At 42.7% G+C, this 25,276-nt stretch overlaps 1 protein-coding gene across 1 annotated transcript in view; it reads right to left on the bottom strand.

The window, feature by feature from the left end:
• Nucleotides 1–24,892, bottom strand: part of STOX2 (storkhead box 2) — a 208,201-nt gene extending 183,309 nt beyond the window's left edge. The window contains exon 1 of the mRNA XM_070044613.1: nt 24,775–24,892. The gene's annotated coding sequence lies outside the window, so the exon portion shown is untranslated. The remainder of the gene's footprint in view (nt 1–24,774) is intronic.
• Nucleotides 24,893–25,276: the final 384 nt, after the last annotated feature.

The following is a 25,276-nucleotide window of genomic DNA, read 5'->3' as shown; positions in this document are numbered from 1 at the left end:
AATCAATAATGACTTCCTGTATAACACAGGGAACTATATTCAATATCATGTATTAACCTATAATGGAAAATAATCTGAAATATATATATAAACATATATGTAACTGAATCATTTTGCTGTACACCTGAAACTAATGCAAACTGCAAATCAACTATACTTAAATTCAAAAACCAGCACAGCAGATTAAACGTCTCACCAAAAATCCAGTAGCTTCATGATTCAGTTTTAAGAATAACTTTTAATGAGTATGAAAAATGATTGGGACATAAAACAAATACAATTTCTCTAACCAAAGAAAAAAATGATAGGTTTTTAAAAACACTGAAAACCACCTCTTCGGATAGGAAGAGAGTCAAAGTTGATTCCTAAAATCTCTTGTTTCTTAATGCTAGTTGGCAAAATATCTGGAGGAAATCAGTCTACTTTTTAAATGCTACTGAATAAAACAGCTGAAATAAGTAAATTGCTGTTCTAATCTCCCGGTTGGCACCCACACCAAATTATTTTCTTTCTTATGCCTGTTCCAACTTAAACCTACTTGATGAAACTCATATGTCTGCAGCAGCAAGTTTCAGCAGTGGATTTTATAGCATACACATGATTCTCAGTCTAGTTTTAAAGTCCAATTCCATCAAACTCAAGGTAAATCACGATACTTTACTTTGAAGTTAGGAAGCCCCTCAAAACAAAGGGATGAGTAATTTCAAAGCAAACAGAAATATTTCACAGAATTTCATTTTTCCCATTCTCTGAATGCCTTCTCGTTAGACGAAGACATTTTCCAGTCCATTAGAGCCAGACTGAACAATAAAAGCATATACCTAAAAACTTAAATCTGTCACCACTGGGATTACGCCACTGATTTACCCTCCTCCCCGCAAACACATTTATTTCCTTTACTCAAAGACAGGATCATCATTAAGCTTACCCCCAAATTTCTATCAAGATTTTTTCAAGGAAAGAAAAGCCAACATCACGACTTCCCAGTTGCCACTGAAAGAAAAATCAAGTGGAAAGGCAGAGATAAAGAATGGAATGCAGAAAATATACATGTAGGACAGAATATGATTTCAGATTCTAAATACAAACCACAAGCCATACCCATCACATTTTCCGGGGGCTGTTTCTTCCTTCCACCTTTCCTTTTTTCTCCATCAAGTCCTCTACTCCTGCATCATTCACCCCAAGCTTGTAACCTTGGAGTTACAAGCCAATGCCCTCTGGCTTTTTCTGAATCCAGTCAGTCACCACAGCCAGTTGACAGCTCCTGGGACATACCTTTCATCATCCTCACACTGTGCCTTGCAAAATGCAGACACATGATAAATATTTGCTGAATTAAGTTCAATAAGTAGATATTTTCAGGTATTCTGCTTTAAAAATCATTATGAAAAACAGGCTTTCTTTTGTCTGGGTCCTGATTTGAACCAATGAACTGTAAAAAAAAATGTTAATGCAACCACCAAAGAAATTTAAAGACAAACTGGATAGTTGAGACTAGGAACAACCGGTAACATTTTTAAGTGTGATAATGGCATTGTGATTATACTGAAAATCTATCATTTAGAGATATATACATAAGTATTTACATGGAGGTTATATGTCTGGGATTTTCTTCAAAATAATCCAAAGTGGAGATGTAGGAGGAGGTGGGGATACAGATGAGACAAGACAAGAAATGTACTGATAAGCATTGAAGATGCCTAAATAGGAATTCATTATATGGTTCCCTCTATTTCTGCATATGATCAACATTTTTCACATTAATAAAATGGGCTTTTTTCTTATTCAAGCGCCATAAGAGTACAGAGATTGTAGCCAGACTTTCTGAGTTCAAATTCTGGCTCTGCTACATAGCATCTGGGTGACCTTGGGCAAGTCATTTAATCACTCTGTGCTTCAGTTTCCTCATCTTGTGTCAACAACAGCACCTACCTCAAAGCTTTGTTGAGAAGATGAAATGAGTAATGCTATATGTAATGTCTGGCATATTACAAATACTTTATATATTTGCTATTACTGTTACCATCACTATCACTGCTACTATGACGACTTTTTGTATTATTATTACCTATCGAGCCAACTAAGCTCGATGCTGAAAATAGAGGGGAATGTAAAGCACATTCTTTATCTCTTGAGGGTTTTCTGGTCCAGCTGGGGATTCGTGACACATAAGGAAAAGAAGGAGAGAGAACTTTGGAATAAACACATTCTATGTACTAAGCACTAAGCTAAGTCCTGTGAATTATCTCACCAAACCCTGCAGGACCCGTTCCATCTCCTCCATGAAAAATTAGCTCAAGATCTTCAAAACATCAGCAGGTGGCAAAGAATGTCTCAGCTACATCAGACAGATATCCACCACTGACCTCCCGACACAGGGGAGCGAGCCTGGACTCTCGGTTCTAAGCTGGCCCCTTTTTAGCAAGTGTCTTCGATGGGCAGCCTCCTTGGTCTCTAAGAGCCAAGGATTATCCACCATATTTCTCCACCGTCCCCAACTCAAGGCCATGTGGGAGGGAGGGGAGATGGAGGACACTCCGCTCGCGCAGGCCAGGAAGAAAGCCAACTCGGGGCTCCACACTTGGTCCAGGGTAGGAACACAGACTGGCTGCACTGACCTATCCCTGTCCAGGAACCCAGGGAGCTTGCATAAGCTTTAACCCTTCACCACCCAGCAGTCTACTCTTCCACATGTTCCCAGTGAAGCCAGAAACCCCAGGGGAGCTGGGGTCAAACGCATGATGTCTTTGTTTCTCCTACGGTGCCTGGTATCCATGTATCACATGATAAGCACAAAATGCTCCGTCAGTTAACATACTGTTGTTTTCATGAAATGTACATTTTTCTCTTTGCTTCCTTCTGGAGTTCATCCCACAAGTCAAATAAATAGAGCTTTTGTTAACCAGTTTGTCAAGAAGTAAGGATTTTTTGTTTTTTGGGTTGTCTTTTTTTTTTTTAAACGATCACACAATAATATTTTTGTGGTTGTTTATCTGAGAGCTGTGCAAGTTTACTGAGATGGCTGGCTGCTCCGTTTAACTCTCTCTAGCATGCTTTTTCATATCAGAGGTAACTGACATTTATCTAAGGAAATTACCCAAGGCCCGTGGCGTAGGAAAATAAAATTCGCTTAAAGGAAAGTAGAATGTAGGTGAGAAATAATTTATATTAAAACGTGGGGAACATTGGGAGGTGGTGAGAATATTTTATTAGCTTTATGACCCAGAAAAAAAAAGTAAAGCTTAATAGGGAGGTATCCCTGCTTAAATTCTCCCATTCTGGCCAGTCTGAATTTATTACAGGATTATTTTAATCCCAAATAATTTTCAACTAGGTGACAGTTTATGGGATGAAGCTCAATGAAACTGTAACTTAAAACGGTCAAATTATTTGAACGCTTGCTGTCTCCTCACAGCTAAAACCCACTTCTCCTGGAAAGCGTGGCAGCCGGGTTTACAAAATACGGGGTTATACACGTCTGCGTATCTGGGGGAAAGATGGAGGCCCGAGGCTGCATTTGAAGGACAAAGTTGTATTGTTGTTATACCGTTTTTAATGCACGGTGTACACCACCCTTTACAATATTTCAAATGTGCCGAAGAACAAAACCTTCATTTACAGTCTAGGGGTGCAGGTGGAAAGAGCCCAGGAAAACTGTAGGAAAAGCCCTAGTAATCACAGGAATTGAAGTTCTGCTCATCAGGCACGTTTTCAGCCCTGCTGAAACCGTCCACCAGATGGACTCGGGAGCATAAGATGATACCTGTGGGCACTGGGTTGGGAACTATGACCATGTGCTTTGCTGTAGCCTCTTGCGGGCCGAACATCTGACAACATGATTAGGCAGGAAAAAGGAATAGCAGAGGCTGGTGGGAAGGAAAGCCTTTCATTGCACAGTTTGCCTTTGACGATCTCCTTCTGGACAGCTGTGGCTTTCTGATGGTCATTTTAACAAGAAAGGGGACCCCTATTAGATTATCGTAATTAAATTTCCAGGGGAACCACAGTGCGCTGGGCAGAGGCAGGGGAGTGTGTGGGAAGAAGGATGCCCCGGGGAGGCCCTGTGGAGGCTGGCACAACTGGGCAGAAGCCTCAGCACTGCCCCCTCTACCTATCTGACATCAGGTAAGACATGTACCCTCTCTGAATTTCAGCCTCTTGTAAAATGGAGATAAGAAGAAACTCATTGAGTTTCTGTGGAGATTAAATATGTTAATGGATACACACGGGCCACTTCAGCATCTACCATATAGCCAGGGTCCAGTAAAAAACAGCTTTTCTCAAGGTCACGCTTAAACAGCAAAGGGGCCTGCCGTCTCTGGAAGGGCACAGGAGTCCCGTCCAGGCTCACAGTGATGGGTTGACCCTGCGGGGCCATTTCACTGCCAGCACGCAGGTGTGTGGGGTGCAGGTGACAGACACTCCAGGCCAGAGCCTGAAAGGCTGACAGGACCCGGAAGGAAGGGGGTGTGAGGAGAGCAACGCAGAAGCCGGGGTGCCCCTGGGCACTGGCCTTGGCTCTGGGACACCCTGGTTGTGAGACTTGACACAAATCCCATCACCTTTCCCTGCTTCAGTGCCCGCTGAGTGAAGGGCCACCGCGGAACGCACACGGAGTCGTAGGCTCCAATTTCTTAACCTCCAACTCTGAGACCCAGGCCCCCCACTACTCACTAACAGAACCCTGAGGCTAGAGTTGGGGTCCAGCTTGACAGGGACAGGACAGGGGTGCTGGGGGCAGGCTGCCTGAGAGAGCTGGGCCCTCCCTTCCCACCAGGCAGGGCCTCCGACGGGGCGGCGCTGCCAGCCTCACCCTGGTGACCCGCCTGCCTACCAGCCTCCCCGAGAGGCCCCTGGCCGACACCTGTGACATCAAAGCAGAGAACACAGAAATGCGTGAAGCTGCGACCCCTGACCTTTAAAGCCAGGGTCTGGATCACTTTCACTTCTCTTCAGAGTCACAGCTGAAAATACCCAGAAAGTAGTGGGGAGAGAATTACAATCTTCTAAACAGATGAGCAGTCCTCGACGCTCTGGCATGAATAACACCGGTGTCATGCTTTCACTTGTGCTTTATATAAATGCTCTCCTACCTGCTAGCACAGGTTCCCACCTATTCAGAGAGGAAAATGAGGCCATTATCCGCATTCCGTGAAGTACCATATGGTTACACGACGGCACCCAGCCAAGGCAGCGTTCTAGCCAAGCCTCTGTGTACAATTCAAAAGCAAAATAACGTCGTTACGCTATATTGGATTAGCGTATTGGATTGGCATCAGGGAAGGAGGGCCGGGGTAACAGAACTCCGAGAGAAAAAACGCTTCGGCTTGTTTTCACGTCTAGTTTCAAGGTTACTTTGAACATCTCAAAAACCACAATTGGATTCAGCCACATTTCACTCGTCCAACAGCCTGGTATTCAGTCAGCCTACTTGGAGACCAAGTATAAAAAATTCAGTCCTTTGCAGGATACAAGATACAATATAAACTAATAATAAATTGTTATGTATAAATAAGCAGACAGACCAAAAAAAAATACATAAAACAGGCTAAGTGGCTACATTTGTATTTTTTTTTTCCTTCATGTATTTTTTTAGTCCAAGAGAACAGGGACTGGTCTGAGTCCCACAGCTGTTAAATTCAGAGCAGAAATGAGAACGCTAATCCACCCAGAGCTCTTGACACCACAACCCGGCTAATCATCTGACAAAGGCTTATGTCCACCAGCCCAGCGAGCTACCAGGACTGCTCAGGTATCCTGAAGACTTCCACAGAGGGCGGAAAGGGTGCTAAGTAATGGACCTCCTTATGGGTAAGACCGTCATGATGAGGACAAACAGTGAAAAAAAAAAAAAAAGAGAAACAGAAAGTGAGAGGCATAAGCACAAGCAGGTTATCGTGGACACAGACCATTTTATTATTGAAATGAAAATAATCTGGAGTTTTCTTCACTGTGCGACTAGAACACACCTCAAGAACAGAATAATGCAGGAGCTATGCAAAATCATTTTATAACCACTAATATCGATGAGGGTTTTACTTTAATTCTGAAACTGATCACGCCATAAGTCGTATTCCCTAAGCCCTCCCAAACTCAATTGTGTTATAAAAGTATTTTCTAGAACATTCGCTCATCCTCTTTAAGAGCATCACTCTGCTTTCTCTCCCAGGAGCTGTTCGCAGGGGAAAATCTGCAGCCCTAAAGCTAGCAAGTCAAATGGAGGAAGAAATGTATCTTCCCGCTGGTGATTTACTCTGGCAGTATTTTTCAGGCTTCCTCAACCATGCCTCCTTTTGGTAAACATAAAAATTACTTGCTTTCCTTTAGTTTTACTTTAAGTTTCAAAATTAAATATATCAATGAAAAATAGCCATGAGAAATATCAGAGGGATAATGTTTTCAAAGAAAAATACTTACAGTAACCTTGAAATATAAGTCTTTTTCTTCATCACGTACTATTTTTAAAGAATACTGAGGATGTGTGCTCGCCAAAAGGATGAGTCATTTCTTCATCAAGTGTACTGCTGCTTCTTTTCATTGTCAGAAGCAAAGGGAAAAAAAACAGGCTAGCTGACGAAATGTGAATGAAAGAAATAAGGTAATGCCAGGAAGAGCATGTTTGCTTGTTTTTAAAATGCAAATAAGGAGATCACCACAGTCATCTGAAAAGTATGTCTGACTCCTGAATCAAATCCCTTCTCCAAAACTCCTCTTGGAGTTCTCTTTTCAGGAACATCAGGGAGAAAAAATCTCTCCCCAATAAGCTCACAAATGCAACTTTCCACCAGTGTCAAGAGTAGATTGCCTGGGGCTTCCCTGGTGGCGCAGCGGTTGAGAGTTCGCCTGCCGATGCAGGGGACACGGGTTCGTGCCCCGGTCCGGGAAGATCCCACATGCCGTGGAGCGGCTGGGCCCGTGAGCCATGGCCGCTGAGCCTGCGCATCCGCGTCCGGAGCCTGTGCTCTGCAACGGGAGAGGCCACAACAGTGAGAGGCCCGCATACCGCAAAAAAACAAAAACAAACAAACAAAAATGACTGACAGGAAGCCTTGAGGGTGTTACCAAATTTAAAAAATAAAGAGGTGGTTCTAATGTTTTAAATTAGCTATAAATCTGTGAAGTATAATGTTGGTCTTTACTCCCTGAAGCATCAATTTCTGTGTATTCAGAGTTTCAATTTTTTTCTACCAGATACACAATGCTCCAGATGAAAACTGTTCATATGCGCAAAGAAGTTGGTCTTTTCCCTGGAGTTCCCAAAACAGGGGTATTGTGTCTTTTTACTCACAAACCTGGCAAGTATATTTCCCTGTGATAACCCATCAAAGGATGAACCCTGTAATCAGCATTCAAAGGTTTACCAAGCAAGGTACATCACTGGTGTTTAGCACACTCTTCTGGACACGATTAACGATCGAGTTAGTAAGGACTGAGGTCTTCTCTTAGATTACTGAGCAGTTTTGGAAGCCAATGTTTTCTAAGCCGGACCCAAAATAGCCAGAGTGTTTTCTTTGTTTTGACTCAGCTCACAGGCTTCCAAGGATGTCGACACCATTTCAAAGCTGTAGTGGTCAGTGGTCTCCTATCTTAAGAAGATAGCCGTCCTTTTTTTCTTCTGTCATGACTTCAGGCAGACAGCAAAAGTGATCTAGGGCTACACTGGAAATTCGATAGCTTCAACTGCAATTCAGACTTGTCTTAGAGTTGAACAAAGACATCATCTGGAATTCTTCTCCACTTCCTCTCCAAAGAAGTCTTGACGGCTGTAAAAACCCAGTTTTCAAGAGAATATCTTTCATGAAAACTTCTCTTTCTTTTCAATTAAGAGATTACCTAATTTAAGCCTTTCACAGCTTTATTGGATTCCTGGTAACATGTTCCAGTTTCATCCGATCTCGTGTGTTGGAGAAAAGTGAATTTTCCGGAGGGAAAATAAGTTCACCATTTTCTAAATAAGGTTTTCATGACTAAGGCTAAATGACATCATTACTCAGCTTTTAAAAGCTACACAATATGTGTTTTATTCTGTAAAACATACACTCGTGAATCCATACGTGACTAACGCCTCATGAAATTATTTATTGTCTTCCAAATTCACCCAGGAATTCTGAAGATTGTTCGGTCAGGCCTGCAAAGTGAAAAAGATGTTGAAGTTGAACACTGGAGGCTAAGACTGCCCAGGCATCCAATCATGGAAGCAAACTTTTTGATAATTTCGTGTAGCCTATTATGTACAAAAATATAAATACAACTTTTTCAACATTTTTATGCATATACAACTGGTTTAAATTTGACAATTTCCTCTGCCCTCCTAAAAAACAGGAACTTTGCAACACCTTTTTTTTTTTTTAACATCCTTATTGGAGTATAATTGCTTTACAATGGTGTGTTAGTTTCTGTTGTATAACAAAGTGAATCAGCTATACGTATACATATATCCCCATATCTCCTCCCTCTTGCGTCTCCCTCCCTCCCACCCTCCCTATCCCACCCCTCTAGGTGGTCACCAAGCACCGAGCTGATCGCCCTGTGCTATGCGGCTGCTTCCCACTAGCCATCTATTTTGCATTTGGTAGTGTATATATGTCCATGCCACTCTCTCACTTCGTCCCAGCTTACCCTTCCCCCTCTCCGTGTCCTCAAGTCCATTCTCTACGGCTGCATCTTTATTCCTGTCCTGCCCCTAGGTTCTTCAGAACCATTTTTGTTTTTAGATTTCATATATATGTGTTAGCATACGGTATTTGTTTTCCTCTTTCTGACTTACTTCACTCTGTATGACAGACTCTAGGTCCATCCATCTCACTGCAAATAACTCAATTTCGTTTCTTTTTATGGCTGAGTAATATTCCATTGTATATATATGTCACATCTTCTTCATCCATTCATCTGTCGATGGACACTTAGGTTGCTTCCATGTCCTGGTTATTGTAAAGAGAGCTGCAATGAACATTGGGGTGCATGTGTCTTTTTGAATTATGGTTTTCTCTGGGTATATGCCCAGTAGTGGGATTGCTGGGTCATACGGTAATTCTATTTTCAGTTTTTTAAGGAACCTTCATACTGTTCTCCATAGTGACTGTATCAATTTACATTCCCACCAACAGTGCAAGAGGGTTCCCTTTTCTCCACACCCTCTCCAGCATTTATTGTTTGTAGATTTTTTGATGATGGCCATTCTGACTGGTGTGAGGTGATACCTCATTGTAGTTTTGATTTGCATTTCTCTAACGATTAGTGATGTTGAGCATTTTTTCATGTGTTTGTTGGCAATCTGTATATCTTCTTTGGAGAAATGTCTATTTAGGTCTTCTGCCCATTTTTGCATTGGGTTGTTTGTTTTTTTGATATTGAGCTGCTTGTATATTTTGGAGATTAATCCTTTGTCAGTTGCTTCGTTTGCAAATATTTTCCCCCATTCTGAGGGTTGTCTTTTCGTCTTGTTTATGGTTTCCTTTGCTGTGCAAAAGCTTTTAATTTATTTCAGGCTCTGAACTGTTGCTCCTGCTGGGTGACCCAACATGGCAACTTGCAGTGACCTGATTTGAAAGTTCCTGTGTTCACCTCCCCACACGTGGGTCACACGGCTGCACATTAACAATAAAGTCCATTATTTCCAATTATGATCTCATTTCACACCCTTTCCTCTCAAACTATGAGAAAAAGAACTCTTTTCCCCTTCCCTGAAAACAAAAATATTCGGTGATTGTGGTTTCCCCTCTTGCTGTTCAAAGAGCTGAAGAGACCAGTTTCTCTGTGGTTTTTCTCAATTATCCAATTTATTTATTTTCTTTTTAACTGAAATATAATTAACATGCCATCTAACCTATTTTGTAAAATCTATACCCCAAGTCTTATTTTCTAAAGCAGTGTTGTAACTCAAATTTAATACAGGCTGTTAACTGTAATCACCATTAGACTGATATATTTTGTAAATTTTGCTAAAATTATGCCTCTTTTGGATATAATTACATTTCTCCCACTTATGCCCTTCAGAATGGACGTATTAAAAGAGGTAGCACATAATAACTCCCCCCGCAAAGGGAGACCCTTTAAATAGAATATTTTATTCAACTTTTCTCTTCATTAAATTTTTACACTCAAAGTAACATCACTTCTCACTGAAGAAAATCTGAAAAATTTTTGGAGGGAGAAAAATAAAATCACCCATAATCTTATTACCCAAATACAACCACTATTAATATTCACAATATTAATATTTAGTGTTTTTTTAATACAACAAATGGAATTTGCAGACTCACCATAGAACCTACCTTATGCGTTAAAAACCCAGGCTCCTGGCTGTCTCACTAGCGATTCTGACTCAGGAGATCTGGGGTAAGCCATATAGTATTTATTCACTTATTAATTAATTTATTTATTGAAAGTTCCACAGGTTATTCTGATGCACAGTCAACTTTGTGAATCACCAGTTTCAAGCACAGATTCTGGATCCCACAGACCTGGGTCCAGACCTGGTCCTATCACTTAATATGGTTGAACAAGGTTATCCAACCTCTATGAGCTCAGTTTATTCATCCACAAAATGGGCACACCGAGACTCATTTATAAAAATTAAGCAAGGGGCTTCCCTGGTGGCGCAGTGGTTGAGACTCCACGCTCCCAATGCAGGGGGCCAGGGTTCGATCCCTGGTCAGGGAACTAGATCCCACATGCATGCCACAACTAAGAGTTCGCATGCCACAACTAAAGAGCTGGCAAGCCGCAACTAAGGAGCACGCCTTGTAAGATACCAGATTTATCACAACATTACCAGCACTGAGTAGTTTTCCTTCCCCCCCATGTTAGAATGTGTAAAATGGTAAACTGTGGCACGTTAATTGTTTTTTGGGGGGTTTTTTTGTTTGTTTTTTTTTTTGCAGTACTCGGGCCTCTAGAATATAAATGCCAGTTATTTTAAAATAGGTGAGCATATAAATGGTAATCATTTTCAACTTCTGTGACTTGAGAAGGCAATACCTTAACTGAAATGCCTGGATAATCGTTTTGGCATGAGGACAAAGTCGACACAATGACCTACCTACTTGGAAAATTAAACATGTTGGCAATATTACAAAGGACTACATTCACTCATTCAAGTCCACATGCTTAAGTCCTCAGAAGTTCTGAGTACACAGGGTCAGGGCTCAGAGAAAATTACTCACATTCCCTCTCTTTGCACAGTTGTACATATTCTAAATCCCTCTCCTTGAAAGTAAAAGCATTTGCTGAATAGATTATACTCTTGACCCTCAGACTGGCCAGTCCAGATTTACATTCTTACAATCCATCTTACAAACAGTCATTGAAACGATGTGAACTCACCAATTCACATGCCCTTCAGAAATAACTTACATTCTGTTAGGATTTAACCGATCCTTCCCTCTCCTACTAATGAAGTTCCAGAATTTTTAACAGGAGAGGAGGAGAGAAAAAAAAAATTTTAAGTAATACTTATTTCAGCACAGCACTTTATTTTTTTTTAAACAAATCTAAGGTCACTTAAATATTCAGGCACATTAAGAGGTATTATGCACAATAAGACTTTACCAAGTAATCATCAGTTTGAGTACATATAAATTTGAAACCCCATTTAGTCAAATTACATGTAAATTTGCTGACTAAATTTGCTTTTACATTTTCACTACAAATATAGCTACATCCTGCTGGATTTGATGAAATCCAGGCTTCTTACTTTTGGTCACGTTATAAGGAGTAGTCACGTACTTGAGAACAAAAGAAACTGATACTATTTTAAGAAAACATACTACATTGTAAATCAGCTATACTTCAATTAAAAACAAAGAAAAGAAAAGAAACTTTGGAGTTTTCTGAGCCTTGTTTCTTCCATAGTGCCAGAGAGATATATAAAGTGTTTTGTTGTTGTTTTTTATTTGTTCATTTTTTGGTCTTTTTTTTTTTTTGGCTGCATCACCTGGCTTGCAGGATCTTAGTTCTCCGACCGGGGATTGAACCTGGGCCCTGGCAGTGAAAGTGCAGAGTCCTAACCACTGGACCGCCAGGGAATTCCCATAAAGTGTTCATTTTTAAAAGAAGAAAGAGGAGGGAAAAAAATTCATCAAATTAAACCTTTTTCCTACAGTAATTAGTCACATGTTGCTGAGTTATTGCCATCAGCAATTTCCATCTGATTCTGTCTTCACGGACTTCCTCAAACTGAAGATGTGCCCCTGTTACAAGAAGCTTCTATTCTCTTTCTTGTCTTTATTTATTCCTTGATTTGGTATAAGTAGTTTCAAACATAAATGAATCTCCTCCACATGGAAGAGATGGAAGATTTAACACAAGGGGAGAGTGACAATTTCCAAAACTGTCACCCAAAGGGACAGTCTGGTGCTTGTACTATCTGAAAACTTCTTTCTAGAATTGCCTGAGAATGCTGCTTGCTTTGTGAGCCAGTTTAACTCAGCAGCAATGCCAACATCCCTCACCTTTCTGCTTTTGATCCGGGATCTAAGACTCTTGCATAGTATAAACTGACAGACAAAAATAAAACAAAACAAAAAATCCAGTTTCCAAATGACATTGATGTAGCCTCCACCCTTGCAGGACATTTGGTCCTGTCCAAAACTTTCATGAGCATATTTGGTCCATGACAAATGGCTTTGGACAGGACCAAATATTAAGGACCTTTGGGCATGGACCAAATGTCTTATGGACGTTTTGGACAGGACCAAGTGCTAACTGAGTGCCGCTGCCCATGCACCCTCCCTGTCCTTTGAGACCTGGTCAAGCAGAAGCATCCTCCACAGCCTCTAGCCCAACACTGTCCAAAGGGGGTTTCTAGGTCAGGAAGTGGATGTTTTACTAACTTAGGTCTACGCTGGCTCCTTCCTGGAACTGCAGGTTAGCAGCTGTGGTTGTCTCTCTCTCTGCTTCACTCCTTAGGATCAGTGGTAGACAATTTGGGGTTCACTTATCTATAGAATAACCAGGTTGCAAACTATTGCTCTAGTTACAAGGTCAAAAGCAAAGCACCAAACTTTAACTCATTTGTAAAAATGGTACGCTACTTCGGTTCAACGTAAATTATTTGTAAAAAGCTGATACTGTAGGGCCTTCCATGTGAAATATAAAAGTTTCAAACAAGAGCAAACATATCAGTTATTATAATACACTTAGTGGTTCAATATTCCTAAAAAGACAAATACTCTTCATTTTGGGTTAAAATGCAAACTCTATATCCTGTTTATAAAACACACACTGAAACAAAAAGATACAAAAGATTAAAAAGAAAAAGGTGGCAGTGATATAACAGGCAAAAAGCAGAGACGGCAATATTAATTTTGGAAAAAGATTCCAAGGTAAAAGGGATGAGAGAGGATTCTGTGTTTAGTGTGTACTTATATGTTATATAAATGTACATACATTTATATGAATATGTATAATTTATACAGATATACAACTATGTATACTTATATGTATATAAAAGGCAAAAATCAATAGTAAAGATATGTGTTGGATATCAAAATATCAAAATACATAAAGTTAAAGCTATTGTAATACAGTGAAAGAAATCACATAATTTTGGAAAGATGACATTAGCACACTTATCACAGTCTGACAAATAAACCATACCAAAAAATGAGAACATAGAAGAGTTAAACAATATAATATAAATTTAATAACAGAAGTTATTTTTTTTAATTCCTTGTTTCAAGTTTCTATGAAAAATAGATCTTGTTCTATATTAGGTAACAAAAGGTCAGTAAACTTGAAAAAAATACATGTTACAGAGTTGACACTCTGACAACTGCAAAATAGCGTAAGAAATCAATGACAACTTTTTAAAAAAATTCACAATTTCTACGGGGAAAAGGAGAGACAGAAACTTCTCCAAAATAGTTACTAGGCCAAAGAGAAATCGAAATACTAATTATAGACTGCTGAGATGATCACAGCAATGAGAATATTATATACTAAACTTATGGGATATAGCCAAAGCTGTATTCAACAGCAATTTTATAGCCTTCATGACTTTATATTTTAACCATCATACGTGGACTGTGTAAATCATATTATCCAATACTTCATCCCCAAAATCTATATCTTTGCTAATTTTCTTAAAAAAAGAAAAACTTCTTCTAGCATCATAACCAAAAGTAATTGAAATACACTTTATCACACCAAATTAATTTTTTTTAAGTTAGGACAATTCAAGAGTTACATTAACACTCTTAATGTAACTTTTAATGCAGAAAATAAAAATACCTGGCTAGGAAAATAGGAACACCTTACTAAGATCAGCAAAGACTTTAAATTAGATTCAGTAAAATAGAGCTGATAATTTGCTTACTCATAGAATGTAAAAACATAAATGACATTTAATCCTGAAACCTCAAAAAAGAAGAAAAATTAAACAGTGAAGAACAATGTGATGAATTTGCCTTATAGCACCATATCCCATTTTCTCATTAAAACAATTTTCTCAGTACACTTTACACTGCCCCTTTATTTTTATAAAAAGGAATACTTCAGTTGGTAGCAAAAACTGTATCAATTACTTTCTAAGGCTCCTGTTTGGCAACATTTGAATAAACATCTGGCACAGCCACTATCCTGCAACCAGCTGCTGATCCTGCATTTTAAATATCAAGACCACAGTATTGTCTTTAACACTCTGCTTCATTTATTTGGTGACATAAAGCTGTGTGTTTTAAGCAAGCTCCACAAATCATAATATAAATCAGTCTACTGTGTTTAACCTTCAGAAGAAATTACAGTACAAGAAGAAAAAATTATCAGTGATCGTGATCAAAGTCAAAATCTTCGTCCAGCAGAAATGACAAGCAGTTTTAAAAGGGCTAACAGCTCCGACTCTGGAGTCAGATTGCTGGACTGAAATATGAGATCTCTTGCTCATGTAAGGTTACTCTCTGAACCTCAGTTTCCTCTTCTATAGAATGTTAGCATGACCTCTGTAAGGATTAAATGAGACAATATACTAAAGTGCTTAGAACAATTCCTGACCTACAGTGAACATTAATAAAAGTTCATTCTTCTTTTTCCTCCTCTCCCTACCCCACTCACCCCTTCCCCCAACTCTGAAATAGAGTCAGTAAACATTTAATAAAATGAAGGAGCAAATGGCATAAAGACTGCCCTCTAGAATGTTCCTTCTTTAGTATAAGAGGAAATGATAAAAAATACAGGGAAGAGTAGAAGAAAGATGCTAGAGTAACCACCGTCATCTGGCGCGTTCAGAGATGTGGTTTCTAAAGTACTGCTTTCATTTTTCTACATTAGGGCTTCAGTCTACTAACTTAAAGCCTTTTTTTTTTTTTTTTTTTTTTACAAACTAATAACCAGACTCTGATGAAAGGAGAGTGATCAACCTAGACCAATTATGCTGGTTAGAAAGTCTCCCATAACAACAACAACAAAAAGAAGCATTCATGTCCCCTGCGATTCTGTATTAACTGCAAAGTCAGCAGGCTTTCCAAGTCTTCCCAAGCTGATATTATCAAGACCCAAACAGAATGAACCAAGGGGGGAAGGACAAGACATAAGAACCTAGAGGGAAAGAGGTGGTCTTGGAAGAAGACGGTTTGAGGATCTGGGCAAATGGTGACAACAGAATGAGACTATGGCACAAACATGACTATAATCAATGAAAAAAGAGTTGGAATTTCTTTCCAGAAGGATGGCAGTGTTCACTGAACCGTGTCATCCTTTCCTCTCCTCTGGAGGAGTCCAGAAGTGTCTGGGTTTTGGCCAGAAGCAGAGATAAAGAAGCTAACGTGAACTGTCCAGACTGGACAGATCTTTCCACACGGCAGGGAGAAAACCCCTCTCCTGCAGGACCACAGATCAGATCCTGTAACGCTCCTCCTAGCCTTGGCAGGATGGGCAGAAAAAATGCAGAGAGCTCAGCCCCGACCCCCAGCGCTGTCTGACAGGTACATCAAACTGCCGAGAAGAGGACCTGATTCCTGGCAAGACTCTTTCCAACTTGAAATCGTCCTGCACCTCACATAAAGCAGGCGGTTTCCATGTGATCCCTGCACCCTTTATTTCTCTTCTTCTGTATCCAGTTGCCATTCTTCACGTGCAGTCGTGGACTTGTATCCTCCCACCCTCCTGTCGTTTCCCCTTCCGCTTCCCACAAGGTCCATCTCAACTCGCCGAGGCACAGCCTCCCGGCTCAACCCACCCACAGGGGCCCCGGCCAGACAAGCAGAAGTATTAAGTCATTGAGCTGGAGGGTTGGTGGGTCTGTGACCGTGTGGATAAAGCACAACTGCCGCCTTGAGAAGGTGTCACTTTAAGTCATTTAAGACTTCAAAGAGACCACTTCCCTGGTGGTCCAGTAGGTAAGACTCTGCGCTCCCAATGCAGGGGGCCCGGATTCAATCCGTGGTCAGGGGACTAGATCCCATATGCATGCCACAACTAAGAGTCCACACGCCACAATTAAGAAGCCCACATGCTGCAAGTAAGACCTGGCACAGCCTAAAAATAAAAATAAATAAATAAAAATAAATACTAAAAAAAAAAACCAATAAAGATATGGACACTTGCCCAGCTATTCTATTAAAATAAAGAGAGAAAGAGAGAATTCAAAGAGGGGAGGAAATGGGAATCATGCAGGAGTGGCTGCAAACACTTCCAGCCTCAGGCCAGGCTGTGGGCAGCCTCGGCTGACAGGTGGCTGGGAACTGCAGGACCTTCCCAAGAGCACAAAGCAGCCTAAAGGGGCAAGAGCCACAGGTTTGGGAATATCTGTAAATAAATAAAATTTTGTTTTGAAAATCAATCCCCTCTAAGGCATTAAACATGTAGAAGGTTCTCCCCTCTTTTTCAGAATGAAAGTGTCATTGGACACTATCTTGGACTCATGAAGGTCACTTCCAAAGGTGTGTGTAGCCTGGAATCTCTGAAGATAACGTTCCTTAGAAGAGCAGGTGCTGAGCTCCAGTGTCGTGGAAATGGACACATAAGGAGAACTTCAGTTTCTAAAAAATTCAGGGCGGGGAGGACTTTACTTAGAAGCAGAAGGGCAGAGATGAAATCATCATCTTCTGTTGCAAGATTTAAAGGGAAAAATTGCCCAAACCCGAGAGGGAAAGTAGACAACATGGGGAGGAGGGTGTCTGACACAGCACTGGGGGAAGGGTGGCAGTGATGGAAGGAAATGCTAAGAGAGGATGCAGCCACAGCCATCTTCCAGCAGCATCCTCTGAGCACCGGCGTGCTCATCTTAAAGTCTGCAGCGATCTCAGGTGGTAATAAGGTGCAGTCCCGCCAGACTGAGCCCACCGCTTAGAGACGCTGGGATGCCTTTGGGGACCGCCGGGGACCCACAGATTCATGAGGAGGAGGTTATTTTGGACGTACTATTCATCAGCCAGCATCCATGCAGACCGGGGGCTTTAGAGGCTCCCCACGTGTTTGGTATTGGGAAGGAGGAGGTGACATCCCGGTTTCAGAAACACGTCATTTTACATCGACAGATGGGCTCTCGTTATAGAAAATTCTATTATAGGACCTTCACAAGAAATTGAGAAAATGGAAGAATTTTACTGTGTGTGTTTGAGCCTGAAGAGTAGAATCGCCAGCACGGAGGTGTGCTTCCATCGCGTTAACAGCACAAGAACATCTCAAGCCCTGGGGCCGTTCCACGTGGTGGCCACCACCATCCTGTGGCCTTTCACATTACTCGGGTCTGGCCCCTAGGAGGCCTTCACCCCCAAGACTCTGATGAATCCCTTTACCTCTTTATCCAAATCATTTGTCAAATTCTTTAAAGAGATTCCTGACCCTTAGGCTTCCCTGGTGGCGCAGTGGTTGAGAGTCCACCTGCCGATGCAGGGGACACGGGTTCGTGCCCCAGTCCGGGAAGATCCCACATGCCGCGGAGCTGCTGGGCCCGTGAGCCATGGCCGCTGAGCCTGCGCGTCCGGAGCCTGTGCTCCGCAACGGGAGAGGCCACAACAGTGAGAGGCCCGCGTATCGCAAAAAAAAAAAAAAAAGCGATACCTGACCCTTGACAGTGTCCAAGTTTACTCTTCTCTATCAAGAGAGACTGATATCAAAATATCAAAAGCCGCATCCTCCAACGCCAGTGTGACTTAAGTTTACTACAAAGCTCTTGGCATGGACCTTCTCAAGGATAAATGTGTGTGCATATATAATATATACTAATAGATTATATTCTTGTATTGATAGCTTGTACTCTATCAATACATCTATGTAACCTCCTCATTGAGATAAACGATACATCAGATAATTAGTTCCCACCCATTAAGGAATGCCTGTGATTATATTAAGTCTACAGCTATGATACAGAATGGAGGCGTTCAAAACGTGTTTCTACCCCTGTGGAGTGAGCAGACTAATGATACAAGTACAATCCAAGTGACCATGTTAAAACCCACCCCACACCTGAAAATTCGATTTTGAAGGTGAGCACACATCTTTGTGTGGGATATTTTAAGCAGAATGAAACATTTGAAATTATTTGTAGCAAGTACTTTGGATACAACAAACCTCTCTGGGTTTTTTACCCCTAAATGTGTGGTGACCTCAGGAACAGAAAGCACCTGAGGGCCCTCACTCCAGCACAAGAAACACAGATGGGCCTTTCAGTTTTATGCCCCTTTGAAAAGAACTTGGGATAACCTGTAAATTCACCTCTTAACGCAAGAGGGAAATATATGCTCAAGACCAGCATTCAGCAGTTAAGAGGTGAAATAGATAAAGCCTCTCAGTTATCACAACAAGGCCTTGAGTCTCAGAAGTTCATTCTAAACGCTTTACTACGATGAAACTGACACACCGTTACTGAAAATTTCTTTGAGCCAGAGTGAGGTAATTCATAAAAATATCTTTATGACTAGCTAGAAATGAACAAAACTTGAGATGCATCCCTGTTCACTGTGTAACCTTAACCCTGAGATTTTAATATGAGAGGTAAGCTTCTCTAGGAGGGAGGCCCACGTCTGACGATTTTCTGGACATTCTACAGACCCCAGCCCAGGGCTCTATGTTTACTGGATGCCTGATGCCTTGTCAGCACAGAATAAAACTCCAGGAGGCTCCACGTGGCCTGGAGCTGGCCAGCCCCTCTGACCTCACCTCCTGCCACACCTTCCATTCTCTGGCTGGCTTAACAAGCCCCAGCCTCACGGGCTTTCCTTTCTGTTCCTCCAGCGTTCAAGCTGATTTTCATCTGCTCCTCCACTGCTGGCCGACAGCTCATCCATCAGTCAGGTGCTACACGAAACAAGGGGCATTATAGAGCTGTCACTCAAAGCACTGGCAGGGAATGTGGCTTTGGGGCAGAAAATGAAGAAGCCGCCCTCCTGTGAGAAAGCCCTGCAGAAAGATTATTAAACCACACAAAGCAATGGACCGACCTGTTTGGCCTAAAGGAAGCTCAAGCAGGATGGTCTCAGGCGGCATCCTGGACCCAGCACTGGTTTCCCTTTTTCTTTGTGTTATCTAATGGAAAAGAAGAACCTAGCCGCCTCCAAGCAAACCGGCTGCCATTGGGCTACCCGGCACCCTAAACTGTTGGGAGGTTGTATGTACTGGGGGCTGGGAAGGAAATTTTGGCCAGGACAACCTGAACTTGAATCCTATCTATATGACAAAAAAGAAACAAGCAAACAAAAATAACGCTGCCTGGGTCCAGACCCCCTCTCTCTAGCTTACTAACTAGGTACCTTTGGAGAAGTACTTGTCACTCTGTTCCACAATGTCTCCATTTGCAAAATGGGTAAAATAATGATACCTAAATAGTTTTAAAGGTTGGTTAACAAAAAGATAGCACTTAGGAAATAGTAAACGATCAGTAAGTGTTAGCTATCGTCTCATATCTTCTCGTCACTCTCTATCACCTGCTCAATTTTTACAGAACTTAAAACTCTCTGAAATTCTAATTTCTTTGCTTAATTTCTGAGATGTCTGTTGCACCCCCTAGAACGGAATCTGCAAAAGTACAAGGGCTGTGTCTGACTTGTTCTCCACTTCAGTTCCCAGAACAAATCCTAGAAGACAGAAGGTTCTCCAATTGTTGAATGACTCAGTATCTCCAATTCCAAAATCTTTACAACACTCATGAGGCAATCCCAGCCATGAGCTTAGGACACTTATTCAATTTTAAGTTGACTTAAATGAGTCAACTTTTGGTTGGGATATATACAAATTCTTTTGGAGTATACATTTTTAAAACAATTGTCTTAAAAATTTACTACTTGGAGAAACCACTTTAAGAGAGCAACTTTCTGAGAAAACCAATAAAGATGTTGGAATAGAATAAAGGCTTGATGTCCATATGTTCTAAACAATTTTCTTTTTATTGACATATAGCTGACATATAATATTATGTGAGTTTCAGGGATACTCCGGCTAAAAATTTTTCAAATTTAAAACATAAGTCCTGATTTAAAGCCTAAAAAGCATGTTTGGTCCTCTGTTAATATCTAAGGATAAATGAGGAAAGTATAAAGAGTCACTGGAGAAGACAGAGACACTGAGCCATGCTCCCTGAGATCCGAAATTAGGAGAATCTATGGAGATTGCCGGACCTGGATAAGGCTGGCGGGTGGGGAAACCCCAGAAGCCCCAGGAGGGAGGAGCATCTAGGCTCTGCTCAAGGGTGTGGGGCTGGGACTGGAAGGCCCTCTAGACTCAAGCAGGCTAACGTGATACCTTCCATAGCACGCAGAGCCTTGACCATGGGAAGGTACCATAAGAGAACAAATGCACTCACACAGCACCCACCATCTCTCCCCACGACGCTTTCAATAGACCTTTAGCTGGTACAACTGCGTCCAACCCCCTCCCAGTCCCATCCAGCGCCCTCACCGGCCCCAGAATTCTCATTCTACCTAAGATCAAACTGTGTCACCCCTCCCCCTGCTCAAAAGCTACCAGGGCTTCCCAGTCATCACCTGTGGCCCAAGCTTCCCTTCCCACTGTCTTATCGCACCACTGCCCACCCCAGCCCCAGCCAGCCAGTTCCCAAACGTGTCAGGACCTCCCCAACGCCGTCCTGCCCCGGTGGGAAAGCACTCCTGTTCTGGAGGAAGCCCTGGCGGCCGGCATCTGCACAAGGCTTAGCGCAATCCTCTCTGCTGGGAACCCCCCTCCCAGCCCACCAGGCAGGAGTACGTGCTCTTTACTCCCGTCCTCAGAGCCCTCCTCGCGCTCTCAGTTCTTGCGTCAGCATCTCCGGAAAGCCTGAGTGCCTCATCAATCTTTATAATCTCGGGAGGGACACAGAGCCTGGCACTAGCGGGCACTCAATGAACACGTATGGGGTTTAATTTAGAGTTTAATCAGAATACACAGCACAATTTTAAAACATTCCTAGTTTCCTGCGCACACATATCCCTTTTGAGGGTCCTGGAAAGAAAATGCCTGAACTATTTTTTCTACATGCCCAGAGTAGGTCATTTCTAAGTAGTGGATTGAAATATGCTAGCAGGTCATTTCTAAGCAGTGGATTTGAATATCCCAAGTCAAAACTATTTTTCCTTTGAGTTGCTTAATTCCCTGCTTCTTGTTGGATCCATAATCATCTCCTCCTTGTCCAATCCCCACCTGAAATGTGTGTGGTTAGAACCACATACTTTTGGAATTACAGGCAAAAGTAATCTGGATTGCTGGCAACTTCAAGACGCATGTTTCAAGTTACAAAGCAAAACACTAACTTGTTTTCAATCCTGCTGTAAAAGTGTAGGCTTGCCTCAATTGCGCTGGGGCACAGCCAGAAAAGGGGGTCTGGGCAGACCTCTTGTCCACCCCTCTCTCTCCACTCCGGGGTGGGTTAATACACACACACACACACACGCACGCACACGCACATGCACACGTGCGCACACACAGGAGAATGGGAACTCAAGATGGAGCAAAGCCATTCCTCCCTTTTCCTCACTGGGAGGATCTAACAGAACAATTTTATTACCACGCTCCAAGATGGGCTCTCAGAGACCACCTGGAAAACAAGCAAATTTCGTGAATAATTATTTACCATAAGTATAATAAAATGTAAACTGGCATTTGCCTACCAGTTATTTAAGAGGACTACTTGTGACTGATGAATTTAATTCAGGTTCGACAAGAGGAAATATAATGCCTTCTGTAATGCTCATCTATGTGTCTGGTTTTGTGGCTGTTTTACACCCATGAAATAATTAGGGAAAATCACAAAACTACATGAAAGTAACTGATAATATAGGTAGCACAGTCGGAGGGATCAGTTGAAAGTTATCCTGCAAGAAATGCATTACTAATGATAAAGTCCCACAGACAGTGATCAGCTCCTGCTTTTGCGTATATAAATTAGATGGAGTCAAGGGATTCCTATGATAGTGGCGCTCAGTCTTTACAGATTTACAGCTAGGCTCCCTCTGAGTACATCTTCGTGGTTTGGAGTTTGTTTCCTGTATTTTTGAGCGCGTGAACTTGTCCACACATATATTGTGACTTGGAATAAAAGGTTGTGAGCCAGTCATCAGGGGCTCCCAGACTTCGGAGTTTCAAGGCTCCATAAAAGATCTTGCAACAAAAAATTAGGAAGCTTTGCAGCAGACACTGAGGTTCCCTAAGAGAATTTTTATAGGAGATAAACTGTCGCACACAATTCAGCATTTTACCATTATTACTGAGCAAAACCAGAATTCTGAGGAATTCTGAACCCCCAAGACAGTTCAGAAAGGTTAACCACTTGGATCCCAGAAGGCATCACCCATGCTCCTCTATCTGATGCTGGTTTCAGGAGGTAGTCCCCTTGCTTGTCATCACGGTACTGAGTTAAGGGCTGAGCCAGTGCAGCTGCTAAACCCACCAGCTGCCCGTCAGCCTGAGACAGTTCAAGCTGCCAAGGCAACAGGCAATAGTCAATCAACTACAGCAATCTCGAACCTTTAAAACTGCCAAAATAGTTCTCCTTGCTTAATATGACAGATCGCCAATTCCTATAAGTTCACACATTCTGCTAAAATGAAAAAAATATATGAACTACTGAAATATTTACAAATCTATTGCTACAATGTCTGGGATTTCAAATGGTGGGGGAGATTTATAGATGGAGTAAGATTGTCCATGTGCTGATAAATTTTGAAGTTAGATGATGGATTCATGGGGATTCAATATAGTATTTTTGATTATACAGGACAGCCCCCTTATCTGTGGTTTTGCTTCCGCAGTTGCTGTTTCAGTTACCTGCAGTCCCCTGAGGTCCCAAAATATTAAATGGAAAATTCCAGAAATAAACAATTCATACATTTTAAATTGGGTGCCATTCTGAGTAGCTTCATGAACTCTCTCCCCATCCTACCCCGTCCTGGGGTGTGAATCATCCCTTTGCCCAGCGAATCCGTGCCGTGTAGGCTCCCTGCCTGCCCATTAGTCACTTAGCAGCCGCCTGGCCAGCATCACTTCAACAGGGGTGGTATCGCAGTGTTTGTGTTCAAGTAACCATTACTTACTTAACAATGGCTCCAAAGTGCAAGAGTAATGATGCTAGCAATGCAGATATTCTCTTACTGTGTCTAATTTTAACATTAAATTTCATCATAAGTATGGAGGTATAGGGAAAAAACAGTATATACAAGGGTTCATCCGGGGTTTCAGGCATCCACTCCGGGTCTTGGAATCCTAACCTCTTAACCTCGCAAACAAGGGTGGGGAGGGGAACCCCCGTACGAGTTTTGCAAATTGCTTAAATTTTCCAAAATGAAAAGTAAAAAATAATCATGAAGTTTAAAACTATTAAAATGCAATCTCTACAGTGCATACAAGTGATTACATATATTCTTACTTCCTAGTGTGTTGCAGTTCTACAGTAGGAGAGCAGATCTTGACCCTTTACTAAGGCAGCTTAATTACAGGGACTCCACTGAGGTTTTTGCTAACGTCAAAAAAGAAAGTTAAGACACCTTCTGAAATTCAGCACAGGTTATAAAACATACAAGATTCAAGCTTTACTAGTTTGTTATCTACTCGATTTAAAGGAAGCTTTATAAAGGAAGATTTCTGCTATGTGAAAATAGACAAAACACAACAAAACAAAAAAGATGCTATAAATTTGCCATATGTATAGAGGAAGGCACTTTAGCAGGTAAAAGCTATTCCTTCGGCGGAAGGTAGCCTAACAACCCTGGCGAACGAAAAAGGCGGCTCTTCAGTCTTTTAGCGTTTGAACTTTTGACCTCTTCCCAAAATGTCACGAAAGAATTCCTAAACCGTGGGACTAGAAAGAACGCTTTCTTTCCTCAAATCGTTTCACAAAACATTACTCTTTACTATATACGCCTTGAGCCACCGAGCCCAAAGTACAAAACTAAAAAGTAAAGTCTAAAGGAGATGCAAACTGGATTAAGAAAAATGCATATGAAGTAATGCAATTAAAAACAAAACAAAACAAAACAGCAGGTCGAGACAGCACTGGAAGTGCGGCAGCGAATATCACCTTTCGGGCTCTCTTCCCCGGACACGGTTTTCTCTTTTGCTGAGGATCAGGCTTTCCACTGTCCTCCTCGTATCCCTTCCTTCCTTCAAACTCACAAAATGACTTGAAGAAACATGTACTGGCGGCAACGAAACCTACAGCTCAGTCTTGCAAGGACACAGCGGCGCTTAAGAGTCAACCCACACGGAGGGGGCGGAGGGACGCGTCTCCCGAGGCAAACGCGGCCGGGCCGGGTCGCCGCCCCAGGAAAGGACGCGCCGGGGGCGCCCGCGCACCTGGCCCGCTCGCCGCCGCCTCCCGCGGCCGAGCCCGCTGCCACCCGAAGCTACCTGAGCGCTGTCTCTCCACTTCTCCCGCGTCCGCACACGCGCCCCCGGCCCCAGCCGAGCTCAGAAGGTGAGACCCGCAGACCCGAAGCGGCCGCGGCCCCGCCGAGTCTCCCGCGCCGCCGCCCACCCGGCAGGCCGCAGGCACAGCCACGCCGGGGCAGCCGGGGAGGCTCCCGCCAGCTGGCCAGAGGCGGCGTGCTCGCCAAGGTACAGATCCGCGGTTTAGGTGCCAGGAAGCTCCCCAGTCCAGCACTCGCCCAGGCTGCCGGCCCCTCCCCGGGCGCGGCGCGGGGGTGGAGAGAGGCGCGGGCGCCCGGGGGGAGCGGGGCCAGCGCGCCGGCTCGGGCGGGGCAGCGGGGGGGAATGGGGGGGATGGGGGGGTTCCCGCGGCGCGACAAGACGGGACAGGGCGGGCGGCGGCCGGACTCACCCAGGCAGCGGATGTGGAAGCCCGAGGGCGGCCGCAGCGCCCGGCGCGACCAGCCCTCGCGCAGCGCCTCCA

Source organism: Globicephala melas, chromosome 21 (genome assembly GCF_963455315.2).
Source record: "Globicephala melas chromosome 21, mGloMel1.2, whole genome shotgun sequence".
NCBI classification, from domain to species: Eukaryota; Metazoa; Chordata; class Mammalia; order Artiodactyla; family Delphinidae; genus Globicephala; species Globicephala melas.
Note: the sequence above shows the minus strand (reverse complement) of the source record. Positions and strands in the feature narration are given on the sequence as shown.